Consider the following 13,816-nt stretch of genomic DNA (forward strand, 5'->3'; position numbering starts at 1 on the left):
ATGTTCTCATCTAAGTTTCTCTGTTTCTCATCATCAGACTTTGTTGAAAGTATTTGTTTTTTTTCTACCCAAAGCTCAAATTAAGCCCACCTGGACGGAGTTGCTAGATTAAACTTTTACATGAGAAAAACTATTGCTCTCTTTCAATATGGTGAAATTGATCCACAGGTCCAACACCAGCCATGGACACAGGGTTTTCTTCATTTTTGTATTTTCTTGGCATTATTTAGCAAAACAGTAATGTTGCCATGTGATTACTAAGAAGCTACAAGCAAGGATCCTAACTTAACAGACCTGAGAAGCAAGATCTTAGAAGCTAAAATCTCTATCCATCATTGCTTATTAGATTTCTCAGCAGTCATACCAAGATTTTTCTCTGGTTGGACTACATTTCCGGGTGCTGGTTGACTTCATGAAGGTTCCCAGATAGAGATCCATCTCTGATCCTTGTGTGTCTCTGAAGGTGCCCACCCTCTTAGCCATACAGTTCTATCTGGGTTTGCATTCACATGATGGCATTACTTTCTTCAAAATTCCCCTTCCTCTCCCTATCTTATTCATTCTTTACTCTGCCACATCAGGTGAAAAGAAACCAGCATTATGACAAGTGTCATAAAAGAAAGCTGGGTTCAACCTAATTGGGTATTAATTGGGTACTCTGTGATGTAGGACCTTAGGCATGGCATTCTGTTTCTTTGGGTTAGTGTCTACTCATCTGTATCTGACAGGGTTGGGCCAGACCTCTTTCATATAGCATGTTTCAGTTCTTAAAGCCATTTCGCATGCATTTCTTGATGACACCCTGCAATCTTAGAAGAGAGGTATTTTCATTTCTATTTTACAAATACATTGAGGTTCAGAGATCAAGTGACCTGCTCGGGTTTAGAAAGCCATTATTTATGATTTTAAGCCCAGGGCTTTGGCCATCGCATTGCAGCTTGAACACAGGCCACCAATAGTTAAGCCAAGTCTAGAACACAGGTCCTGGTCCTCAGCTCAGTACTCATGTATTCCTCTATGGCCCTTCCTCTCAGATATCCATCCATCCCCCAATTACATGCCTTTCCCTAAGGCATCTTCACAGCGATTATGTAATAATTACAGAAGAGAGTAATTAAGGAAAGACCACATCCCTGTATTCAATTCCCAACCAATGAAAAAGGACCCCTAATGGCCCAACCTTTTCTAGACATTAGCCTGGAAATGTCTACCTGGACAGGCTTCCACCTCTGCTCCTACTGCAATCCAGTTCTCAGAGTTATTTTTGCTACTGCTTTGTGCTTACTCTGTGTTATATTTTTTTCTTCTTCAGCGTTTTAGTGAATCATAGTTGTTGGTGGTTTCTATATCTATATGAGTTATGTCTGTTGTCCCTACACATTTTGTTGAATATGTTACTGGAGGAGATCAGATTCTCTATCACTCCCCTCCCTTCCAAACCTTGGCCTCATCTCACCTGTATTCCAAATGTCCCCTCTATTTCTGAACCCCAAAAGCATCAGGGACAAAATGCCTTTAGCAGCACTTGGAATTCAATGTCAGAGTTTGTCAAGACTCCCCGAAGAGTGCTCACCTTAATGTGACACACTTGAAGGAACACCAAGTCCCATTAAAAGGTGGAAGGCAGGTGGAGTGAGACTGAGGTTACTGGAGGCATTAAAACCTTTAAGAGACTTTACCTGAGTCGAGGTGTCTCTTCTGTGGATGATACTGAGGGTCCTGCTTGGAAAAAAGTATCAGTATTCCTCACAATTTCTCTCCCTCTACCTTTTCTTTCTCCACTCTGGATTCATTCCCTTAGCATCCCAATGTCCTATTTCACATGAGCTAGTCTTTTCTAAAATAGATATGACATAAATATAGATGCCATTCTTTAGCCTGTTGAGGGCCAGATTTAGGAGCTAAGTCAAGAGAGGACTTTGAGCATTCCCTGAGATCAGAGCTGTTAGAAGACACCATATAAATGGAAGTCATTACCATTATGGAGACAGAAATTAGAGACTTCATTTAGCAATAGCAATAGCTGCACACTCCATTTCCTCTTTCCTGCTTGGAAAATCATTCTTTCTCCAACCCCCTTGGCCCAGCAGATGGATGCATTGTCTTGTTAGCCCCCTTACAACACACCTGGAGCTTAGAAGTCACATGGACTCTTTACCATTTTTCTCTATTTTACCCCTTCTGCTTTGTTTGTTTGTTTGTTTGTTTGTTTGTTTGTTTCAGAAGGCAGTGGATCTTTTGATCTGTTTTCTAAATGGATACCATCTGCTAAATCTCCATTTATAAAAATGCTTGTCTGGGACCAAATAATGGATAAGCAGTGGGAAGGTGCCATCCACAGATACCCAAAGCTGGAAGGAGCCTGATGGGCCCTCATGTGCACCTTTCTCCCACCAGGCATCACCATCTTTAGTGCACTGACATGCTGCAGATTCCTAGAAGAGCAATCCTGTCCAAGTTTGATAACACATAGTCAGAAGGACGCCACATGCTCTCAAAGCCAACTTCTCCTTAGGTGGTGGAAGAGGTCTGTAGTGTGAGTGATGTTCTCCCCATTCATACCACTTAGAAACAATTTTTGCATATTTTGACCTAATATTATGCTGGGAACTTCAGAAATAGATGCCCAAGCCAAGAATAATACAAAACCCTCCTCCAATCAGGCATCCAGATGAGGAAATTAGCCACATTGATGAAATGTCATGAAAACTATATAAAAGAACTATGTGTGAGGAATGTTTTCTACAAATAGAATAGAGGGAAGAAGAGGTCTCATGGGAGAAAAAGTTAAGACCAGGAAAAAAGAAAGTGAAAAATAAAAAGATGATGAAGTGCAGTCTGTTTAATCTTAATCCAGGTTGAATTCTGGGTCATCCTGTGGGAGGAAATGAAAGATTAATTAGCTAATGGCTGCTGTGTGGTTTAACAGGATTATGAGCACCTGGCCCAGTCTTGTCTCCTCCACTATTCAGCTGAAAGACCTCTTCATCTTTTTCACTCTGTTTTCCCAAGTGGGACTGTGGTAGGAAAAGTTCTGACCAGATCTCATAGTCTCAGATTCTAAAAGTCTCAAATTTATACAGTGCAGTTTGAATCCAAACATATATGCACATGCATGTGCACAAACATACAGGTTGGATAGTTAGGAAGAAAGTGCTCAAGTTATTGGCCAACTTGGCCAATTAACTAGCTGTGCAATGAAATTTCCAAACAGATCCCTCTGGTCTGTGTATTAAATTATAGGACTCACCACCATTCATCTTTGGCTCCAGCCACTTCCTCTAGCCATTTGATTTCACTTTTCAAAAAGGTGGAACTCTCCATACCTGACCCCCCACCAACAAGTTAGCTCATTCCTTTTCTGTGCTGAACCCACAGTCATCACCTTCGAAAAAAGATTAGAGCACTTGTGTGACCCATTGCCTGGGAACAGACAGAGCATGTTTGCATTTGTATTTAGACTCAGAAGTAAAAGAATCTTAACAATGTAGTATAAACACCTCATTTTGCTGATGAGTACATTGAGGCTTAATAAGGTCAAGTGACTCACCCAGTGATACATACCTAATTGGCAGAAGAGCTCAAACCCAGAAGCTTAACATCAGGGAGAGGGAGAGGGAGAGGGAGAGGGAGAGGGAGAGGGAGAGGGAGAGGGAGAGGGAGAGGGAGAGGGAGAGGGAGAGGGAGAGGGAGAGGGAGAGGGAGAGGGAGAGGGAGAGGGAGAGGGAGAGGGAGAGGGAGAGGGAGAGGGAGAGGGAGAGGGAGAGGGAGAGGGAGAGGGAGAGGGAGAGGGAGAGGGAGAGGGAGAGGGAGAGGGAGAGGGAGAGGGAGAGGGAGAGGGAGAGGGAGAGGGAATAAAAGAAAAAAAAACTAGAAAGGTGAGTTGTGGGAGTGATGTTAAGCTATATGTTTTCTTTTGCTGTGAGCTGTTGTAAAAGGTAAGCATCTATTTGACAATAATTTGGTTTCCAGGCTGTCTCGGGGGACCCATGTTTGGGACTGGAAACAATCTTTGTGGGCTCTGATGGAAGTCATTTTTTTTCCTTTCCTGTCTTAACAATTGCACATACTTATTTTATTGGGCCTCCCAAGGTTCCTCCTAAGGTTTTCTCTTGGAAACCAGGAATTAATCAAATTAAATGTTGTGACCCATAACTTTCTGGCAACGAAAGAAAAAAATCTTAGATTCCCAGCATCTCTTTTTCCACATTAAAATCAGAAATCAAGCCATTCTGCCTTTGGAGCAAGAAGTCCCCAGGCCATTTATCTTCCCACAGTTGGCAAACGCTCCCCTGTCCTGTTGGAAGTTTTTATTTATACCTTGTGGCTTTGGAGAATTATGCAGATTCAGGTGTGGGTGCAGAGAGCTTACAGTTTCAACAGACTTGGCTTTGATACAACATGGAGCCCTTCTTGGCTAGAGAAATCAATAAAGCATGCTTGCCAAAGACTGGTGTGTCACTGGGGCAGAGATGAGGATGGTGCCTTCAGAAAGACTTTCCAGAAACCCATCTCTTTCACTCTATAAACGAAAAGGTAATGAGACTGAATACTTGCTTGGATTGTGGCATAGGCTCGTGTCAGTATAACACTTAGTACAAATTGGCTGAATTCAAGGGGGTGATAACGACAAGCGAAAATGTAAAAAAGGATTTCTTTGGTGGCTGGTACACACACACACACACACACACACACACATATACATACACACGTTTGGTGCAGTCCTGGGGGAGGAATTCAAGGATTAATAAACTGGATGCTTATGCCCTCAAAGAATCACAATCCAGAAGTCTCTCCTGTTAATGCAGAGGAGGAAACTGGATGAAGCTGATCTTACAAGGCAGGCTATAAGCGCCATCAGAAGCCACAGAGGAAGCTCTGGGGCTGCCCAAATGAGGGTAAGCCACCTCCATGTTTTCAGTACAAGTACAGCAGTGGAATCAGAAATGCTTCTTTGCAGTAGTTGCTATTTAAGATGGGTCTTGATGGATGGAAGAAGCTTTGGAGAGTGGAAATAGTAGAGGACTGAAGGGAGGTGGAGGTGAGGGGGTGAAGCAAGCACAATGTGGAAAGGAAGCCATGTAAACAAAGGTATTTAGGTGGAAGTACCCAAGAAACATTTGAGAAATGGTGTTTACTCCAGTTTTGTTGAGGATAGGATCTGCAGTTGGGGATCATGACAGATAAGGCCAGAAAAGACTGTTGTCCTCATGGGTTAGGGTTTTTTTTCCCTACACTGTGAAGCTTGTGCTTAATGAAGTAGGCAGTGGGAAGTCATTTTTTAAATAGGCAAAAGTCATGAAATGACCAAATTATACTTTGTCTTTCTTTCCTGAACACTCTTTCCCACTAGTCTGGGTTGAGCCAACCTGCTCCATCTTTGGTCTTTCCGTACGATATGCTAATTATCCATGTCTTATTTGGGTTGTACCCACCACCCTGCTTTCCTTCCCTACCCTAGCGCCCACATTATAAGTAGCATAAAAATATCATTACTCAGGTGAGTCATTCTTAATTCATCTCTTTTCTTCTCTAGCTAAAGTCAAAGATGATTCCAATATGTTGGCTCCAAACAACTGGAAGAGTGGTAGCATATGAACAGAATTACAGAAATCAAAGAAAGAATCTGGTCGGTGTGCAAGAAATTGAGTTGCTAAGGCAGAAGTCAATAGTGCTGTGCAGAGCAAGAGAGAGAATTACAGAGAATAAAGAAAAGAGGGTGGAAGAGAGGACCCTGTGGCTCACCTTAAAGAGAGAAGCAGAATAAGAGGGAATCAGGAAAGATGCAGAGAAGAAATGCTAGAAATGTTGGAGGGAAACCAAGGAGTCAAAGAAGAATGCATTTAAGAAGAATGGGGTGGCCCTTAGGACCAGAAGCTTCAGAGAGTTCATGGGAGATGAGAATATGTATGAACATATCAGTGGTCCTGAAGCAACAGAAATTTTAAATATTATGTAATTAGTGCCTCATATGGTTACGGCTTGGTGGGCCATGTACCAAATACAAATGATAAGAAGTTAAAGAATCAAGTGGACAATGAGAAAATGGGGGCTGTAGGTGCAGACAGTGAAAGTGGTTCTAGCCATGCTCCAGCTTCTAAGGAGATTTTATTTCTTATCAGCCTTTGATGGGAGGTGATGCACCCAATCTTAGTACGTCTTAAGCCTAATGTCCCCACGTCTGGGGGCATAAAAACAATGCGAGAACCTTTTATGCTGTGCCATTCTGCCTTTCCATGAAATCCATGTATAGAAAAGATAAAGGTTATAGTATTTGAAAAGAGGTAAGAGTCTAGGCCAGCTCCCCCTTCCCTGCCCCACAGACACTTGAGCACTTAATTTTTGATCATGGTAATATCTATTTGAAAATTCCTCTCTGTGGTACCATGGGTGTTGGCTGTGCTCCTGAGAACATATGGAAGATCAGTCCTGGCTGTCACAAGTTCTGACAAATGCATCTTTTATTGAACATTTACTATATGCAAAGTATTATAGACTAAAGCCCAATCGTTGCTCTTCCAGAGGTCTTCACTACTTTGCCGAATGAAGTATATATGCTGGCTCGTAAAGACCCTATATTCACAAAAATGATCAAGAGCTCTTTAGTTACTTAATATATATCACAGTGCCAGGGGCAGTTAGAGAGACCAGAAGAAAAAAAAGCAAGGAAGGGATCCTACTTCAAGTTCCTTATACTATACTGAAGGGAGGCTAAGTTAGCATACATAAAGCAACCAGGGAATAAATGCAGACCAAATTTAATCCATGCTCAGTGGCCAACAGTGGGGGCCATAGGGATCCAGGATCAGGAAATATAATAGTATTCAAAAGACAAAATCCTAGAGCCAAGCCTTGGAGAGTGGAAGTGTAGTGGATGAGTGTGGCCACACGTGGTAAAGATGTGCAGTTGGGCATATGTGGGGGGTACAGGAAGGCACCTGGCTGATTGAAGTCTGCAGCTGGGTGGGAAAGGTTTTTAAGAGGCAAAGCTGCCATGCAGAGGATGTGAAACTGCATCCTGGAGGATGCACTGAGGAGGACACACTGACATTAAAGGGTGCTGGGCATGAAGGGTTTTGAGCTTGGTGCTAGCTTGGTGCTGGGTGCCAGGTAAAGTGATCAAGTGCCAGGAAACATGCCTATCCTCAAAGACTTTGTAAAGCTACCGGGAGACAAGAGATGGATATATACACATATGCAAAGCAATTAGACACAATAGTGAGAGTCTATACATTTAATGACTAGAAATAAAAACCCATTCTACAGGAAGAAAGGACCCATAAAGTAACTTTCAGAGTAATAACCTGCATGTTGTAAAAGCAAGTTGGTATTGGTGTTTGCCCCATTACATAAGGATTCAGAGCAAGTCAGAGGCATTAAGAGAGGATCGGTAGCACATCCCTCAGGCAGCCTCTGCTGTGGTGTTTGCACTCTTCTGTGAAGGGGTTAGGGAGCCTGGGAAGGTGGGCAGCAAGTCCATGTGGAGACAGGGCTCCCCTCATTGATGGAGGATCTAAGGACACACAGAGATGAAAAGCTTTCCCCGAGGCTGCATCCCAGTCACCCTTACATCTGAACAGGGTGCTATGCTCTTCAAAGTGCATTTCCTTACTTTTATTTGATCTCCAGAATCCACTGAGGTTTGCAGATAGATGTTGCTCTCTCACTTGACAGGCAAGGAAATCAAAACCCAGAGGGTTAAAAGTCTTTGTCCAAAGTCACCGAACCGGTTTTGCACAGAAAAAGTGCTGGCTCCCAGGTTTCCTGATTTTTCTTATCAACTCCCTTTTCCACTAGATTTTCTATGTCGTTGACAAGGTCAATAATATGACTCAGCTTCTAAGTTATCCTTAAAGAACCGTTGCCAGTGGGTTAAATGGTGGAGCCCAGAATAAAGCACTAGCGATTTGGTGTTGGTTAAAATTAGTTTTTTATATAGAAGAAGCTCTTTGGACACAGGTTCAGCCAGGCACACGGTGTAAGGCTGATTCTCTGTGTAGAGACTGGGGAATAGATTCCCCAAATGGAGCATGAATATCCTGAAAATCACAAAGGAGTGTTTTGTGATTATTCACTAAACTACAAAACACTAAAACTAATATTAAAACTTTGTGGTTTTGAGGAAAAGTGTTACACAGTTTGAGGGACTTTATACATCTCCTAGCAAACACACAGAAACTTTCATCTTGAGAGTGATATATGCTAAAAATGAAAACAGAGTGGAACAAGGCCTTAAGGAAACAGTGGGATTGGGCTGTATCTCAAAAATTTGGAGAATTGTTAAGTTAGGAGACTAATCATCCCCTTTTCAATGTCCATGAGAACTTGGGGTGTGGGCTGAAAGAACCATTGTTCCAAAACAATTTGTCATGTCTTATATTCCAAGCAAGACCAGGAGGCCAGAAGCGTTCTTGTATAGGATATACTTTTTGTACTGTTAGTTATGTTTATACTTATCTACTCTAATTACACCATTGAAAAGTATCAAGTAGCTAAAATGTATAAGACATAGTTAGTACTGGGTGATGTTATGACTGTAAGTATGTAGGGGACACCTTGTCATCCTTCAATGGAGGTGTCATAGTCCTAGGATTCTGTGTCAGTATGACTTCTACAAACAACAAACCCTTTTAACACTAGATGTTATTTTTCTCTCTGAGACCCCAACAACAACAACGATAAAAATGGATTCCCCACCCATAGCATAAAGCAAATGAGCATTTGGAGAAACATTTATTGTGTCTTTCATTAACTAAAAACAAATACCTATTAGTGTAGAAAATTTCGAAAATTTAGGAAACCATGTATGAAAAAAGTCACTTATAATCTCACTAAATAAGCATTATGATAATGTAAATGCACAGGTGCCAGCTAGGGTCTTTCTGCCCCCCTCCCTTTCCATCCCTCCTCAGGAGAAGCTAGAGAAAGCCAACCCATACTCCCCTCCCCCAGTGTCCCTCCTTTTTCTCCATTGTCCCCACCACCACTTTGGTTGCCTGATTGTTTCAACTTTCTCTCAAGTACCTTTCCCAGAATTGACCACGATAACTTTTCCTTCTGCATTCTACATCATTGCCCAAAGACTATATATATATATATATATATATATATATATATATATATATACACACACATATATATATATATTTTTTTTAAATAAATGCAGCAGCAATTGGGCATGAAAACCATCCATATTTCCACACTATCCTATTTAATATCTCCACAAGAATCCAAGTGCTAGGACAACAACCAGGAAGGGACACATTAGTCATGGCTGAAGATGCTTGCCAAAATGTTTTCCTAAGAATCACTGAGTTTTGAGTGTTTCTTTTCAGATTGGAATCTGACAAGGGGGAGGGATGCAGTAACTTTTCCAAAGCTTGAGATCCGCGACTCCACACCACAACAAGGACTGCTACCAGTCGGGGTGGGTTACAAATACCATGCCCACTTTACACACAGACACACACAGAACAACTCCAACTAGAGCTGCTCTTATTGGTCAGTGTTGCTGTCACTTATACTGAGAGCATTTAATGGGAAGGAGCCAGCGATTAATTATAGGACACAATTATTATCCAGTTGATAATAATTATAATAGTGGAAACTGTCCCAGTGGTCTTAGAGAGGATAATCTTGTTTCTGGGTTTCTTCTTCATCTTCTTCTGGTGAGGACTCTAAGCCATGACTCCTTCCAGGAAGTCCACCAGCATAGCACGTCTTGCCACCTGCACAGGGAAGTCACTCAGACCCCAGAAATGCTTCACTCATATGGGCTGGCTTTCCACTGGCCTCTGGCCAGTTGCACCATTTTGGTCTCTAGCACTTTTCCTCTACTTCATTTTTCATTTTGTTGATCCTTTTGGCAATAATCAACTCAGAGAAAAACTCTAATTTCATCTACCCTCCCCTTACAGCTCTAAGTAAATATATTCATTATTGAAATAGAAAAAGAAGAAAGGAATCGTTTCTCATGAAATATCTGGGAAGGCAACCATAGGTAAATGAATAATTGATGCCAGGTGTAGAAATATAAAATCTTATTGCATGAAATCCAAAATTCTTTATCTGGCTTTAAAGAGCCTCCATTATCTACTGTCCCAGCCTCACCTTGACTCCTGATCATTTTCAGCTTATTCCCTTGCTGTGAGTTCTGCTAAATCTCCTCCTTATCCTACAGAAAATACCATAATTAGCCCTTCTTCTGAGTCTCCAACCACCACGTTGTCTCCTTTCCACAGAACATCCTCTTCTTTTCTCTCTGGCTTCTGATCTTACTGAGTCATTTTCTTAGCCATTCTGGCGTCTCCTTCTTCTCTAATATAACCAATCCTAAAGTCTTCAGTTTCATTTCACTTATTTATATATGGCCTTGTATTATTTACCTTTATTTTAGGTAAGGATGTCTTGACTCACCCAAAGAAAATTTGAGTTGGGGGCCAGGGATCAGGATCATGCCATCTTGTCTGTTTGTAGCTTATACGGCATTCAGATAGTACTGAGCATGCATAGATCTTACTAAGGGACCAATTGGCTAGCTTGATCTTGCAGACCTCCACAGGCTCCTGGCACACGCTTTGAGGAGCACCAGCTTAAGAATGAATGCAGCAGCTTCTAAGGCAGCCTAGTAGAGCCAAAAAAAAAGAAAAAAAAGAAAAAAAAAAGGAAACAACTCTCAGGAGTTAAAGGCTCTCAGATGTAGATTTGGATGCTAAATCCCCCACTTACTGGTAGTGTGACCTTGGGCAACTTAGCATTTTTGATCTTCCTTTTCCTCATCTGAAAAATGAGGCTATTAATACCTACCTGGCAGAGTTTTTTGAGAACTAAATAAAAGCAGAATATACACAGGAGCATCCAGCACACTGCTTACTACATGATTGTTAATAATGTTCATTTCCTTTCACTTCCACTTTGGATAATATATTCAAGCACAGAAAATACAAGCCAGCAGATTGCTATAGAAGTCTTCTTTAAACAGCAGGCTTTCCCTCCCAATTATGCTCTTACTGGGATCAGTTAAATCCCTCTCCGAATACACATACACACACAGAGGGGCAGACATCAGCTGGACGACAGTTGTATTTGATGACAAAGATAAGGTGTCAGGATTATACAGTTATGGTGAATAAGTAACAAAATACACATTTCACCCAAAGTTCTCTTGAAAGGGGTGGCAATTTCAATCCTCTGGCATTTGGTCTGTCACAGTGAGAGTTTGTTAGTGCCATTCAGTAGCACCTGTTTTGTAGACCAATTTATCCACTAACCCCAGACATAAAAATGCAGTGAGAGAGAGTGAGATTTGTATTCGTCTTCTATTGTTGCTGTAACAATTTATCACAAATTGAGCAGCTCGAAACAACACAGATTTATTATTTCACAGTTTCTGTAGGCTGTTGGTCCAGGGACTCAGCTGGGTCCTCTGCTTAGAGTCTTACTGAGCTGAAATCAAGGTGTGGGCAGGGCTCTGTTCCTTACTGAAGGTTCTGGAGTAGGACCAACTGCCATCTCATTCAGGTTGCTGATCCATTCAGTTCCTTGTGCTTTTAGGACTATGGCCCCTGCTGGCTGTTCCAGGGGCTGATCTTTGCTTCTGGAAGCTACCCACCTCCCTTATGCTTTTTATGTGGCTTGTCCATCAGCAGAGGGTCCAATCCCTCTGCCTTTCCCTTCTTCCTCATCTCTCTGACCCCTGGGCATGGCTCTCCCCTTATGCCCTCCTGCCTTTCCCTGGACACAGGCACCACATGCTCCCATGCCTTCTGACTTCACATGCTCTTTCTTTCTCCCAGGACACCCTTCAGAGGGGAAGATACTGACATTTGCTTCATGACTGACCACCTGGGTTCTTTGTATATTTCTCCTTATGATCTGATAAAGGTTTATCTCATGGATAAATTTAGAAACACGATTTTTATAAAGTCAGTTATCAAACCTCATATTGCTAAACTGAATGGTAAAGAACTCAGAAGGGAGACCATTCATTTTTAGTCTGCAATAGCACATGCAATGCTTCATGAAAGAGGTGTTGTCATACTGGGGCCTGGAAGAATTGGCTGGATTTAGATAGATGGGGAACAGAGAGGAACAGCTTAGGGGGAAATACAAATATATATGTAGTATTCTTCAAAAAAATATTGCATTCAGTCATTACATATGTATTTTAAAACTTTTGCGAATATAAGAATGAATAAGATAAGGCTCCTGTATTTGTTTGTTTGTTTTTTAATTTGAGAGAGAGATTGAGCATGCGAGCAGGGGAGAGGGACAGAGGGGGAGAGAGAGAGAGAGAGAGAGAGAGAGAGAGAGAGAGAATCCCAAGTGGGCTCCATGTTCAGCATGGAGCCCGACACAGGGCTGGGTCCCATGACCCTGGGATCATGACTTTAGCTGAAATCAAGAGTCAATGGACTGAGCCACTCAGGTGCCACAAGGCTCCTGTATTTGTAAAGTTTATAGTCAACTGGTTGATGTGGAAGAGAAAAAAAAGAAATAAAATAATTAAAGAACAATGTGATCCATTTAGAGAGACCAAACATGACCAATGAGGCACGGTCAGCTTGATTTGATTGCTCGTCCTTGTGGAGGGCTAGGGAAGAGGCCTGCCTGGGTAGGTGTGGTCTTATCAGAGAGCTTCTTGTCTTGTGCTAGTTTTCAATTAGGTGCCACCAGCAAGAGAGGACGTCCAGGATCAAAGAAATGTCATGACAATCACTGTGTCTTCTGCAGATTAGTCCGGCCATGATATGACTGACCTTGATCATTTAAGTAGTTCCAGGCCATCTTGCAATTCTGTGATATGTCTGAATAGCTTAACAAACCCTTTCTTCATAAGCGGGAAACGATGGCTCTCCCGCTAATCCCTGCCTGAACGATTGAGTTATAATGACTTGCACTTTGAGGGTGCCTTGGTGGGCTAACCAGCAACCAAAACCTCAGTTTGTAATCCAGGCATAGCTTGCCTGCTAGGAGGAGGTAGCTCAGAACATGTATTAAATCAAACTATTTCTCACTCTTAATTTCTTTTCACAGTTCAGAATCTGTGTTTTATTCCATGTGAAAAGGAAAATAACTCTCTTGCTTGGATTTCTTGCTGACATTTCTCTTTGGCGGAGGTCAGGAGTGTATGTGTGTGTGTGTGGGGGGGGGTTGTTATGAATGCTTACTGTTCCTCATAGTACAGCTCTGTGGCATTTTCATAAAATACCAACCACCAAAATTCTAGTAATCACAAAAACGTGTGCTTTCTCCTTATATCCACTAAAATTCTTTCTCTCATTAAAAAAAAAAAAAAGAAAGTTCAGAAATTAAATTAGAAAGCTAAACTTGATATCTTTAAATTCTTTTGGTTTCAAGAGAAAAAAAAAAAGCTACAGTTTTTCTGATTTCCCTTCAGCTAAATGCTACTCCTGAATGGGGAAAATTGTACAAAAAGTCTGAAGATTTGAGACTCTGACATGAGGGGAGGATTTGTATTTCCTTGCTATTAAATGAGAAGAAGAAGAAACCCTCAGTTATGTCTAATCTTTAGGAACGCAGGGCCCTGTCCAACCCGCAAACTGTTGGCAGTATCAGAACGCTACACAGAATGTTCTTTTAAGCTTTTCCCGCCTCCCAAACCTTTCCTGTGAAGTTATAAATCTCAGCATGTAGAGACTCTTTTATTCAAATAAAGTATGGACTTCAGGTTGGGCCCCTTGGCATCGTTTCTGCTGGCTACCTGCTGGAGAGACAGTCCCAAGAAAAGCAGGCATACTTAGCTCGTTTGACTTCACTTGTGAAATCCCATTTGTCCCTCCTACACCAAGTCCCT

General features: G+C 41.8%; 1 protein-coding gene across 3 annotated transcripts in view; it reads left to right on the forward strand.

Moving 5' to 3' along the window:
• Nucleotides 1–13,816, forward strand: part of SETBP1 (SET binding protein 1) — a 370,870-nt gene that overhangs the window by 267,434 nt on the left and 89,620 nt on the right. The gene's annotated exons all lie outside the window — the stretch shown is intronic.

Source organism: Panthera tigris, chromosome D3, assembly GCF_018350195.1.
Source record: "Panthera tigris isolate Pti1 chromosome D3, P.tigris_Pti1_mat1.1, whole genome shotgun sequence".
NCBI classification, from domain to species: Eukaryota; Metazoa; Chordata; class Mammalia; order Carnivora; family Felidae; genus Panthera; species Panthera tigris.